Source organism: Pan troglodytes, chromosome 7 (assembly GCF_028858775.2).
Source record: "Pan troglodytes isolate AG18354 chromosome 7, NHGRI_mPanTro3-v2.0_pri, whole genome shotgun sequence".
Lineage (NCBI taxonomy): Eukaryota > Metazoa > Chordata > Mammalia > Primates > Hominidae > Pan > Pan troglodytes.
In genome coordinates this window covers 40,530,802-40,544,990 of record NC_072405.2, presented here as the reverse complement: position 1 = coordinate 40,544,990, position 14,189 = coordinate 40,530,802, and positions in this window count along the sequence as shown.

Sequence of the window (14,189 nt, the reverse complement as noted above, 5' to 3'; positions counted from 1 at the left end):
CCCAGACGGATAAGTAGAGAGTTTAAAAGTACCCTGGGTGATCACAGCATCAGAAAGCCATGACCAACCCTAGTTGTGAAGGGGGAACCCACTGAGAAGCTCAGTTGTAAGTGAGAAGGGGGCTTCCAACAGGAGCTGTGGCCTTCAGAAGAGGAATTAGCTACTACCCACTGCAGCCAGGCAGGGAGGGAGCAGGGAAATGAATGCCTGCAAATCTCTCCTTCCATCCTACAACCTCCTGCCTGAGGCCTCTCTCTGGGCAAATGCTACTTGAAGACAGCATGTGAGGGAGTCCTGTTGACGTGGTTCATGTCAGCATCCCAGGACACAGAGTTTGGGAAAGTGGAAAGTGTATAAGGAAGAGCTAATGGAGAATAGTCAGAATAATCAATCTTTAAGAAAGAAGCCATGCCGTTTCCTGTCCCAATTGTAATTACCTTTCAAAGCACAGGTCAAATTTGGCCTCTAGGGAGTGTTTCCTAGTTACCCTAGGTTTTACTGACTTCTCTCTTATTTGAATTTATAGCAGTTATAAGTTTGTCTTGGTATCTCTCTCCCTCTCTCTGTGGATACATATTTATTCTCTCTATATATAGATATGTATATAAAATATTTATATATTTATAAACATATATTTAAAAATATATAAAAATATATGTATTTTGAGATGGAGTTTCACTCTATTATGCAATGGCACAATCTCTGCTTACTGCAACCTCCACCTTCCAGGTTCAAGCAATTCTCCTGCCTCAGCCTACCGAGTAGCTGCGATTACAGGCATGTACCACCACGCCCGGCTAATTTTGTATTTTTAGTAGAGACAGGGTTTCACCATGTTGGCCAGGCTGGTCTGGGACTCCTGACATTGTGATCCGCCTGCCTCGGCCTCCCAAAATACTGCGATTACAGGCGTGAGCCGCCATGCCTGGCCTTTTTTTTTTTTTTTTTTTTTTTTTTGAGACAGAGTCTCACTCCGTTTCTGAAGTGCGGTGGCACCATCTCAGCTCACTGCAACCTCTGCCTCCCAGGTTCAAGTGATTCTCATGCCTCAGCCTCCCGAGTAGCTGGGACTACAGGCGCATGCCAGCACGCTAATTTTTGTATTTTTAGTAGAGACGGAGCTTCACCATGTTGGCCAGCTGGTCTTGAACTTCTGACTTCAAGTGATCCGCCTGCCTTGGCTTCCCAAAGTGCTGGGATTACAGGTATGAGCCACCTCTCCTTAGACACACACACACACACACACACACACACACACACACACACACACGAGTTTTAATTTGAAGTATTTCTTTTTGGAGCATATTGAGACTTGGTTGGAGGCAATATTAGCATTGATCTTTACAAACATTATCAACTCCAATATCCTAGAACTTTTTTTAAGAGATAGGGTCTCACTCTGTTGACCAGGCTGGACTACAGTGGTGTGATCACAGCTCACTGAAGCCTTCAGCCTCCTAGGCTCATGCAGTCCTCTCACCTCAGCCTCCAGAGTAGCGGAGAATACAGGCCCATGCCACCATGCCTGAGTAATTTTTAAATGTTTGTAGAGACTGGGTCTCATGATGTTAGCCAGGCACTTCTGGGCCCTTGAACACTTTTAAAAAAGAATTCTGAACTTCCTATCCTGTTAGGCACATCAGTGCTTGCCAGCTTTATTCTTTTAACACCAAATTTTGCCTTCTATGGTTCCAACCACATATATGAGGGAATGGGGATACAGGGCCTGAACTCAGGCACTTCTATTCTTTCTTTTCATTCATTATTTATTCAACAGAATTTTAGCCTGCACCTTCTATGCATTAGATATTATGCCAGGCACTGGAATTACAATGGTGACATAAAAATAGACATAGTATCATAGAGTTTACACTCTGGTGAAGGAGAAGAAAGCAAAGCATAATCTAAAAAGTATGACTTGAGCAAATGTAAAATTACGACTCTGATAAGTATAACAACAGCAAGGATACAAGGCACAATGATGGTGCATGATGGAGGGAACTGACCCAGGGAGGCTGAGAAGGCTGCTCTGAGAACATGACCATCAGTACAAAACCAGAAGAATAAGCAGCAACTAGGTAAATCATGGAGGAGCATTCTAACCCCAGGGAACTGCAAAACCTGAATCTCCAGGAAAGGATAGTGAGGAGGAGGAACTCAAAGAGGGCAAAAGGTCAGGAGCATGTACTATGACACTAGAAACACAGTTAAGGGCCAGGAGCTGCCTACCATGTAAGTTTTGTTCTGGAATCGGGTCTTTAAGACCAGAAGAAAGCCATTCAGTGGGGTGACATTGCCAAATTTAGCACCTGAAACAATCCTTTTGACTGCTGTGTGGAAATAACCCTTTTGACTGCTGTAGTTCAGTTGAGGGGTGATGGTAGCTTAGATTAGGATATCATGGAAGAGAGAAAAGTGGATAAATTTGAAAGACATCAGGCAGATAAAATCAATAATAACTTGGTGAATTATTCAAAAGAAAAGTAAGAAATAAAAAGGCAGTAAGAAAGTTTCTATATTGCATTGGTAAAATGGGTGAAGAACTAGGCATTGAGATAGGAGATATTAGAATACGATCAAATTCAATGAGAGGAAGAGATATGGTGACATACAGTGCTCCATGTTATAGTCATGTAAGAATTAGAACAGCTTATATAAAAAGGTATGATGGAAGCAAGGATGAACAAGCGTCAATGCAGTGTTTGATAATACAACTAGAGCCAGAGACATTGCCTAATGATATGGCCCATGTCTTATTCTAGCTTTAGTGACTAATCCAAAGTCTATAGATAGAAAGGATTTAATGTGATTTCTAAAGATAGTCAATTTAATGCAAGATTATATAGTGTATATATATATATGCTGGGAAAATAGGGGAATGTGTTATTCTCCCTTTCATCTTGGAAAAAAAATGAGATTTATGGCAGTAAATAACTTGGCCAAGGCTATACGCTCTGAATCAGCAGAAAATTGAAGGAAGAAAACTCAAGATTCAAAGAGTTGAAAGTAAATTTAGAGATCATTTGATCTAGTCTCTTTGTGGAGCAAGAGTATTAATAAAAATTTTTGCTATGAGTTGGGATGGGTAGTTAGTAACAGATTTGTGACTAGAACCCAGTCTTGACTCTTAGTCTCACATTTTTTTTTCACTCCAGTGCATTTACTGAGTTTCAGGTTAATTATCCATTGCTTGGTGATTTGGCCTCTCCCAGTAGCCAAAAGAACCCTTTCTGAAATCAGTGGATAGCAAAAAGTATTGTGGAACAATTGAGGACCAGGCATGTTGGGTGAAAATTTAAGCTGATGTGAATTTTGGCAAGTCGATATGCAGCACATATGAGAACAATTATAACAATTCCCTGCGATCTCAGTTTCTTCATCTATAAAATGTGATAGTTGTGAATAATTATGTTCTTGCTCTGTGAAATTATGGTTCTACAAATGATTCCCCCAACATCCAAGTATCCTTGCAGGACTTGTGAAAATAATCCCCCTCCCCTTCCTTTCATTGTTTGGAATATGTTTCCTGATGAAAGGGGATATGTGCTGGTTTTTATCATGGAACATATTTTCATGTTTAAACTCTAGAGAAAGTGAGAGGAAAGCATAAAACAGGAAGCATCTGTATTTTTAACTGGCAGAGCAAGTGGAATTTGATGTGACTTCAACATTTTTCACTGCCTTGTATTAACAGATGGCTAGAATTCAAAAGTGCTTTACATAGGAAAATGGGTGGAAACTAGTAAGAAGGCCTTGCAGAGGAAGGAAGGAAGGAAAATAAAGAGAGAAGGAGGAAGAGAGAAGGGCGAAGGAAAAGAAAGGAAGGTACTGGAGAACAGAAGGAGGGAAGGGAGTGCTGGGGGGTGCCAGGAAGGAAGAGAGGAAGTGGGACTGGGGAAGGCAGGAAGTGGAAGGGAGGAAGGCAGGAAGTGGGAGAAAGGAAGGCAGGAAGTGGAAGGGAGGAAGGCAGGAAGCACTGGGGTACCATCAGGTACTACTAGCACATTAGTCTCTTGAGAGGAAGAGGGGGAGAGCAAAAGGGGAAGGGGAGGAGGAAAAGGAAAAATGAAGAGGTAGAGAGATCGCAAAACTGCATTGGCCTTCCTCAATATGGCCTAGAGATAGGTCACTTGGTTCAGAGCTTGCAGATCTACTTGGAGGTCTTGACTCTTCCACTGCCTGCTGCTTGAGCACTCTAGTTTATACAAACTTCCATTCTCCTCATCAGAAAAATGAAGTGGAGAAGAGAGGACAGGGAAGAGCTTCAGATGAACAAAGCTTCACCAAAGAATCTGCCTGTTATTTGTCCAAAAGCCAATGTTCAGTAGGACTTGTTCCCAGCACCTGGATGAAACCATGTAGTTTCCATCATGTTGTCTTATCGGGAAGCTCAATAGTCAGGGTGGTTACTTGATCCCTAGAACTAAGCTATTCAATTCTCCCACCTAACTTTTCCGACCACCAATGGTTTTTTGGTTCCACCAATGGATTTTGGTTCTCCTGCTTAGATTTCTTTTGATATCCAACAAAGAATACTATTACTTCATCCCTAGTGTGCCCACAGATTCTCAAGTTTTCTAACCTTGCCACCCTCTGAGATACCAGGAATGTATGGAAATTCAGACCTAAGTAGGATTCTTTCATAGCTTTTCATTGGAATTCTTAGTTTCTAGAAGAAATGTATGCAATATTTTGCAATCAGATGAGATTTGGTGCACTCATGGTGATATGGCCATAGACTAATTTTCTATCATCAAGTGGATTTCAGGGAGTTACTGGTTGACATACAGTTAATACATACTTTCTTTGCATACCAATAATTACCTTGAATTAGGAGTAACAACGTCAGCTAATAGACTAGGGTGGCAGGAACTCCATTTTCCCTCATTCTTCCTCAAGGGGACAACTTAGCATTAATTCTCTTCTTTCTCTCCTTGCTTTCTGTACTGGCCTTCATTCTCTGTATTAAAAAGTCAGTCTAGGGCAGATCACAAAGGGCATAGCTGTCCTTACTGAGAGGAGGGATAAAATATCAAGAGTATGGACCTCCTGGGGTTGCTTCTTCTTCCTCAACTGATGGAGCCAGCTGGAAGCTCGCCCCTGTACTCTATCCTACTCCCATTGGCCTTCTGCTTCTCTTCCACCTCTACCTCTGACCCACTTTGATGAAATCCCCCAAATCCCAGCCACAATTTGGCCCCACTGTAGATTCTGCTGAATTGCTATTTTTTTTAGAATTGGGGGAAGCCCCTGGCTCTCATTCCCAGGCACATGAGAGATGAAAAATCCCCTGTCCTATTAAGCACTAGGCATAATACAGTATGCCTTCTCCAAAAGAATTATTATAGGTGGTTATTAGTATTCTCTACATTTGAGCCTCTAAACTTGAGTTCCTGGACAAGTTCAAATGGGTTTCTATTCCTCTTAAAAATGCATGCCTATTTTTGTGTGCACGTGTATATTTATCACAGCAGGCAAATTTATTAAGAAAGGGGATACACAGGTTTTTATCCAATTTTAAAATTGTTTTTGAGTTGAAAGTGGATGAGCAAATTTGCCTAGTAGATGAATTCATGTGATGCGTTTTTTTGTGGATTTAACCAGTTCAGCAGTCACTCTTTGGGACAATTCTTTCTGTATTACAAACAATTCACTTAAAATCAACTTGTGAAACATAATGCCTTCTTGTAAATTGGAGACTGGCTATATTAATGGAAATAGTTTAGTATATATTGATGTGTGAATTACATGCAGTGAAGGCATTTACTATTTAAAAGTATATTATAGGAAGTTATTTCATAATCATTGATCGTCTCCTGAATTATCTGAGTTATAAGTATTAATTAGTTGTCCTTAAAATAGAGTACTTACAGATGACTAAAATCAAGGTTTTAAATCTTTTTCAAGTATGTTTAGTGTCTAACATATAACTCTAGACATGTTTGAGTCTTTTTCAAATATGATGTATAAACTCTTTAAAAATAAAAGTTAAACTTGGAATATGTGACAAAGCCATCAGGGTTTCTTCAAATAGAAGAACCACAAAGTGTTCTCTACAGCTCTACAGCTTGCAAATGTTCATCACTAACACACAAAGTGAAGAGCTATCTCCCTATGAAGACCACAACTTTTAGAAAACAGCATTTCCATTTTATTCCCATCTAGCAATCTTTCCCCTAAAGGAATAGCTGAACAATACATGCACAGTTAAGATTGCTAAGGCAGAAACAATTATTTAAATCCAGTTGTGGAGCTCTTGTGATGCAACGTGAATAGCTAAAATACAAACAACTAGAGTCTTACTTTTAAATTTTGTGCACTTCGCCTAACTCACTGGTAAGGCATGTCTAGATGGGGCTAGGAATTTTCATTTTTCTCTCTCTCTCTTTCTGAAGCGCTCCCACTTTCCTTACTGTAAATATTGCAAAGGGCTTGATGGATAGAGGAGCTTCACTGACAATCTCTGAAACCCTTTTCAACACTGGAATTTTATGAACAACACCCAAAGGCACTGCGCCTCATAGGTAGAATATTAACGTATGGGGCCAGAGAATACAGCTTGGCTCTAGATCTGATCTGCCCCTGTTCTTCCAGCTCCTCCTCTCTGTTGCCAGGTTCCCCCTGCTCAGATTTCTGCTTCCAGCTGCGTCATCTGGCTCTCTCCCTTTCATTTCTTGCTCATTTCCCCAGCAAGTATAGAGACTTACATTTCCGATCCTCATATATTTTCCCCTTCACCACTCAAGTTTTCCCTTGAAGCCATGCTTTCCAGAATCAAACCTTCCACTGCCCTGACCTTCATAGCCCTGTTCTACACCTAACCCCACCTCACCTCAATCCCAGACTCACTTTCCCAATTCATACCTGCCTTTTGCTTGCAGAATCCTTTGCTAAGAGCTCTGCTACCTGGAAGGTTATTTTATTTTACTTATTACTATGGCTTTTATTTTTGTCCAAAATGAGAGCCCAATTTTTAGCTTCTCTGTTCAGTGAATAAACAGAATCCTCAGGCCCTTTTGCTTTTTATTGGTCTTTATCTCAAACATTTTCCAGAACTTCTATCCAGGTAGCCTCTAGACATGTCAAGAAATAATATTTCTCAATCTCTAATTCCTGGGAATCTCTCTGGGCAATGAACATGACATTATTTTCCCTGGTACATGAATCCGGTGCCCCTCCTGCTAATTTTTTATTTTTTACCAGCTGTCTTACCTCATATTGATATACATTCCATTTCATAGACACCCCTTAGCTATTACATTTCTTCCTGAAACAATTTCAAGTTTATGGTTTTGCTATTTCTGGCCCCTATCCTAGTTGACAGCTGAAAAATGACAAAGATAACACAACATATCTTACCTTCTTTGTTGATGCAAATGTTGACCGTAGGTTGACAAATACTGAACTCTTAAAAGTACACTAAAAATTTATGTAACTTGGGTTTTGACCACAAGGAAACAGTTTAGAGGATAATTTGCAATAAATATGGGTATGTTTATTGGGTATGGGCACTTCTTTACACACATTTTTCTCTTTTACTTGAACATGTGCTGAAAGTGAAGGTCGAGGTCCTTTATAGCCTCAAAGGCACTGAGATGCTCAGGAGCCTGCGGGCCAGGGGTCTTAGTCTGTTTGGGCTGCTATAACAAAACTTCTTAGACTGTGTCATTTAGAAATAAAATAAATTTAATTATCACAGTCTGGAGGCTAGAACGTCCAAGATTAAGGCGCCAGCACATTCAGTGTCTGGCAAGGGCTCACTCTGCTTCATAAAGAGTGCCTCTTGCTACGTCCTCACATGGCAGAAGCAGAAGGGCAAGAGGCCCTAGGGTTCTCTCTTCAACCTCTTTTATAAGAGCATGAACCCATTCATGCATATGGAGAACCCCTCATGACTTAATCACTTCCCTGAAGACCTTATCTCTTGATTATATCACACTGGGTACTAGGATCCAACATATGAATTTTGAAGGGACATCAATGTTCAGACAATTTAGCACCAGGCTTCTTGTCCCTGTAGCTACACCGACTCTTAGTGGGAGATGTTCTCAAATTACAATGTGTATTTTCCACTAAATTGTGGCATTTATCACTCCAGAAGGCTTTCAACCTTTTGGGTTTTTTTTCCTTCATGTACATAAAAATGAATACAAATGCAGTTTGTAAATGCTACGTAGTGTTTGTTGCTCTGCATGGTTTTATTTAATTGTGTTTTGAAACTCATATAGGACACATCAGGGTGCCTTCTTATAAGCAAATGGATATGGTAATAAAGCATTTTAATCAATTCAATCAATACATATATAAGGATGATTTTTAAAAAATTCTAGCCCTTGCTAGTGCTGCCAAGAAAACCAGCATTATTAGATGAAATAATTTTAAAGCTGAACTCAGTATTGATTGAACCTTTTATTTAGTATTCCTCTTGAATTTTATGTTTCTAAAGGTTGTACAACAGCGGACAAAATGTATGACCAAACTCTGTTTTCCAAATTGGGACACTGACATCTAGGGAAGGTAATTTTTTTCTATAAGCTATTGCAACGGCTGAATAAAACTATTTTAATTTATTTCTGGGCAGAGATAATTATATGAAGTTCCTGGCAGATAGTGGCCATTTTACCTCATTCTTCCGCCTTTTTCTTTAAAATCAAAACAATCTGAGTGTCTCCTGGGGATACAAAAGAATGCTCTAGCATCAAGAACTTTATAACTTATTTTTAAAGAAAACATATAAGCCCATAAACACAAATCCTCTGTATAAACTACAGAGAAATTTGTATTAAATGATTTGTTCAGTGCAGTGGACATTTAGAACAGAAGGGCATCCCTTCATGTTGGAGTGTTCAGGAAGGCTGCATGTTGAAGCTGGTTAAGTTCCTGAGGGAGGGGAAGGTATTCCAGACCAGAAGACATGCAGGAGTAAAGGCCAGACATCCGAGGGTGCATGCTTCATTCAGAAAACTGAGAAGAGGCCAACTAAGATAGGAAAGAAACTCCAAATAGAGAAAATTGTCTGCATTTAGCATAAAATAATTTTGAGACAGGTACAGTCCAGGCTTCTTGAATGCTAAGACTTATCTTCTTCTCTGTAATTCCTTGTGAAGGCTTATACTACAATGTTTTTGCAAAAGTCACCAACAGAGTGACTAAAATTATCTTTTGGAGAAGCAGGAAAAATTTCATTAGTCCCACTTTGAGAATGAAAAAAGTGAGGTTCATGGTGTTGCTTGCCCAAGTCCACATAACTGGTAGACTCTGTGATCAGGCTTCATGTCCCCAAATATTTATCTTGTCAAAGTCATTCTTAATTACGTTCCTGCAGCACATAGCTCCTGGATGATAGATGCCCAATGTAAAATAATAGAGGTGATCCAGACCCTGATCTTAGGAGTTTAGATGGGCTCCCAACTCTGCAACTTAATAGCTGTAAAGACCTGAGCAAATGACTTAATACATATCTGAGTTTCCTTATCTATGACTGCAACTTACAATTGAAACAAATAACACATAACTTACTGGGGTGTTGTGAGGATTTATTGAAAGGGTGTCTACATATTGCCCAGAGGATATCAAATGTTCCTCAAATGTTAATTCTTCACCATCTCACCCACCTCTAATATTTAAACACATCTATTACATTACTTCCAACAGAGGTCATTTGGCTTGGGATTACTCCCAAAATCATTCATCAGTGCCTGAAAATCTTTCTAAATTAACTGAGGTAGTATAAAAAATTAGCCGGGCGTGGTGGTGGGCGGCTGTAGTCCCAGCTACTAGGGAGGCTGAGGCAGGAGTATGGTGTGAACCTGGGAGGCAGAGCTTGCAGTGAGCCAAGATCGCGCCACTGCACTCCAGCCTGAGCAACAGAGCTAGACTCCGTCTCAAAAAAGAAAAGAAATTCTCTGTAAGGGCTTCACAGTGGCAAGAGTCTGATATATGGAGCTAAGTTCAACATTTGCCACTTCCTGCAGGTATTATGATTTTGGCACAGTGGTTAGGGCTTGGGTCCTAGGGCCTGATTGTGTGGGGTCAAATCCTGCCTCAGCTCTACTGGCTGTGTCTACCTGGATAAATTATTTCGTCCGTCTCTGCTTCAGTTTCCTCATATTTGAAATGGGTATATTTATAGTATCATAGGCTTATTGTGAGATTTAAATGAGTTAAGACACTCAAAATACTGAGGAAATATATTCAACAAATTTTAGTATCTATAGTTATTATTATTATTATTGCACATAATAACAAAAAAAACTTTGTTTTCACATTATAAAAGACTTTCATGAGTATTTGTTTATTTGACCACTATGTTTATCCAGTGAGAAAGGTAGAATAATAGTTATCATCCCCATTTTATAAGTTTTATTTTTGGAGAGGGGTAAATTACACATTATTATTTAAAAATATTTCAAACAACAAGAGAAATTCAAATAAAAAAATAAAGATAATGCTGAATTCTACCACAGAAGAGGAAATCACCATTAGTAGTTCAGTGAACACCTCTCTAGGCACCTGTGTCTTCACATACATACGTGGATAGGTGTGCTGTTATGAATGGAATCATATTCAGAATCCACTTAACAAGTATTAATTGAATACCAAGCTTGGACCAGAAGACAGTGATAGAGTTAGAGGGAAGTGGATGATCTGAAACACACTTAGGAATGAAAAAGACATCATGGTGGATTAGATATGAGAGATGATGAAAATTAGGGGATAGGGATAATATACAGGTTTTGCCTTGTATAATAGGATTTATTGGTGAGGATTTACTTAGGAGGGAACAGTATTATTCTGTGATACTTTTACTCATTCATTTATACGTTATGGTAATTGCCCAGGGCAATCAATACACCTATACATTTTCATTTTTAGTGACTGCATAGGATTACATTGTATGTACAGTTCTATATGCAATTAAACTATTCCTGTATTGACATTTATTTAGATTGTTTCCAATTTCTAAATAATTTTCAACAAAACTATGGTGAATATCCTTATGAAGACATTTGGTTTTTCACTTATTCAATTATCTACTTAGCGTACATTCCAGGAAGGGGAAATTGCATGGCCAAAGGACATCACAATATAAATTTGACGTATATTGTCAAGCAGTCCTCCAGAAAAGCTACCCCAACTTAAGCTTATATCAACAGAACAAGAGAGTGCCCATTTATCAACACTCATTTACTCTTTCCAATCTTGGATACTGATGATCTAAAGAAAGAAAAGAGTGATCTAGAGGTGAACTATAGAGGGAAGAAAGGAAATTAATGTTTACTACTTCTAAGTATGTACACATTTTTCTAGATATTTAATTCTCTTATTAAATTCTCATGATAATATCTCAATCTCTTCTCTTTAGTTTCTTGCTACTTCTTGGGTACATACCCTTTTCTTTATGGTGTTTTACTTTCCTTAGGCAGCTTTTTGGAGAAATTAAAAGTATCCTATATAACTTAAGAGCTTACACCAATTAATACGTAGAAGGAGTGGCAAATAACACCATTTTCAGGAGACAAATATGTAGTAAGATTAACAATTACAATAAAAAATTGCTTTTTTTTAAAAAAAAGAAAATATTATTTCCAGCAAATTATAAAGCTTGAACATGTTGTCTCATGCCCTTTGTTAATGATACCAAACAATCAAGGTTCAAGGAATGGTCAATTTTTTGATTAATTAAAGGTCTCAACTCTTTTGTGCCAATTCCCTTCAAGAAAAATCTTCCTAATACGTATGTCTGTATTTCTGACAGTAAATACAGCATAAAGAAGAGAAATGATAATTTTTTTACATTGATTAGGGATCATTAATATGCCTTGAGTTTATCATTCTAATCATTTTAATGTAGAGGAGGAAGATCCAGGAGATGAAACCTGGTATCATAACATGCCTTGAAATCTACAGCTATGATTAATTCTCATCGAAACAGTTTTGTCAATGTCTATCTTTTCCCCACAGGAAAGTGAAATCAACAAAGCTATTCAGTAGGAAGTTATTCTTAAGTTCCAATTAAACATTTTACCACCTTTCACAAGGTCTCTTAGGAAGACATCAGTTTTTTTAAGACACTTAAAGGAACCAATGAGAAAAAGTTCCCATATAGTTAAAGAGCTTCCCTCCCTTAGTTTAATACAGAAATGTGCCGGTAAAAAACATTCTGGTTCTGACTCTACACTTTGCTCCAGAGGCACTGGGCAATTAGATTTCCCATTTGCTCACATGTCCTTGATATACATCTAAAATTTCCAGGTACAGAAACTCTTCCCAAGAAATTATTAGACTCTAGCTGCCCCTGCTCTGGAAGAACCAACATGAGATTTACATTAGACTTTTGCTGCTGTACATCACCTCCCATAAAAACTGTGGTCACTAGGAGAGTATGTGGCATCTTATGGTTAGCCCAACTTCACAAAGAACCCAAAGGACCAGTGGTTACACTCCCACTTTCCAAAGCCTGCAGAGAAGTAGTGAATTTTAGAACAGGGCATCAGAATACACATCAAAACATCTGTATTCCCAATGCTGCTGATAATAAACACCCTAACACCATTTACAGAGAGGCAGGCTCTCATGATGGCTAATGTCATCTAAAAGTCATAGGATTCTGTTATCTGTATATCTTCAGGGCTGGCCCATTGCAGTAACTTTACAAAAATTAGAAAAGGCACATCCTCTGGGGTAGACACAGCGCCATGCCTGGATTAATTCCTCATAAGTAGAGCACTAGTTGATTTCAGCCCTTGGCTGGGCACTTTGTACAATGCACAATATACCATGATCATACATGGTGGCCAGCAGGCATCACAGAAAAGGGCATATGTTCTAGACTGAGTATTGGACTTGGGGAACAAAAACTTAGATTTAAGATTAATTAGAATTGTGCTAATATATCTTTATGGGAAATATATTCTTTGTCTATATAAGTGCCCTCTTCATCTTGAAAAAAATTTAAGCCATAAGAATGGCATTCATTCTAATAGGTCATAGAAAGTTACACCTAAATACTCAATTGCTTCTGGTTCAGGTATCTCAGAAAACAACCAAGCAATTTTTTCCTTCTTGATTGTTTTTATGCTTTTTCTGAAAAGTCTCTCTTTGCACCTTTCTGGGCCGTCATTAGATACGGCAAAGCACAGGGGAGAAGGTAAAGGCTGTGGTTGAATGTGGTTATATCTAAACCCTTAGTTTTTTCCACGTGGTTGGCTAAGCCAGGTGTCACTCTGAAGATTAGGATATCTCGCAGAGCTTGTGAAACCTCAGTCAAATATAAGATCTCAGCAGCTTTGCTCTGCAACTCCTCACATACCAACAAAGAGGAAAAGAAAAGATCGAATAACAAATCAACAAGAATAAGGGCAATAGTTTTCCCTCAAACTTCATATTCTATATTAAAAAATGAACACACACATACATACATCAAAACCCAGCAATAAACTTAGAAACTAGAACTGAGTAAAGGAAACAGGCAACCCAGGATCCAGTGGAGGTCTAAGAATCTGCTGCAATTATTACATTATTTTCACTTGTGCTTGTAAAACTATTTTAAGTGTAATGAACTTGTTTAAGCGAGCATCTCCAGGGGTCCATCCCAGCTTGACGTTTTTAGATAAAGGAAAACCGAGACCAAAATAAAAATATATAAACAGCAAAAATGCTGAGAATGGTACCAGCCTGAGTCAATGAAGGGAATTCCTGCATGCACTCCGTGGCAGCTGCCTTGCCTAGTGATAGGTGAATTACCTGGTGAATTATGCAAAACAGGCAGCCTGATTTATAGAAGAACAGTAATGGACTTATGAGAATTTAGGCAAACCTCTGGCCACATTCTAGACGATGAAACAAGAATTTCTGGCTAGTGCTACAACTAGGCATGCAGGTCTTCTCCAACACATACACACACACACACACACACACACACCTCCATAAACACACATACTATATACAGCTGGTCTTCAGATTCAGATACTTCACTACCAGAAATCACCATTTGTGACATCCGTAACTAAAAATGATCGTCTGGGCTCAACCATTTTCTTTCTTTCTTCTTTTTTGTTTTCCTACATTGTCATTCAGAATTACTGTCCTTTGCTTTATGACTGAAGAAGCTTCCAGCAGATCATGGTCGGCTTGCAGCTGTGTTGCTTTGTCTCTCTCAGTCTCCAGATGCCTCTGTGTGATAAGGG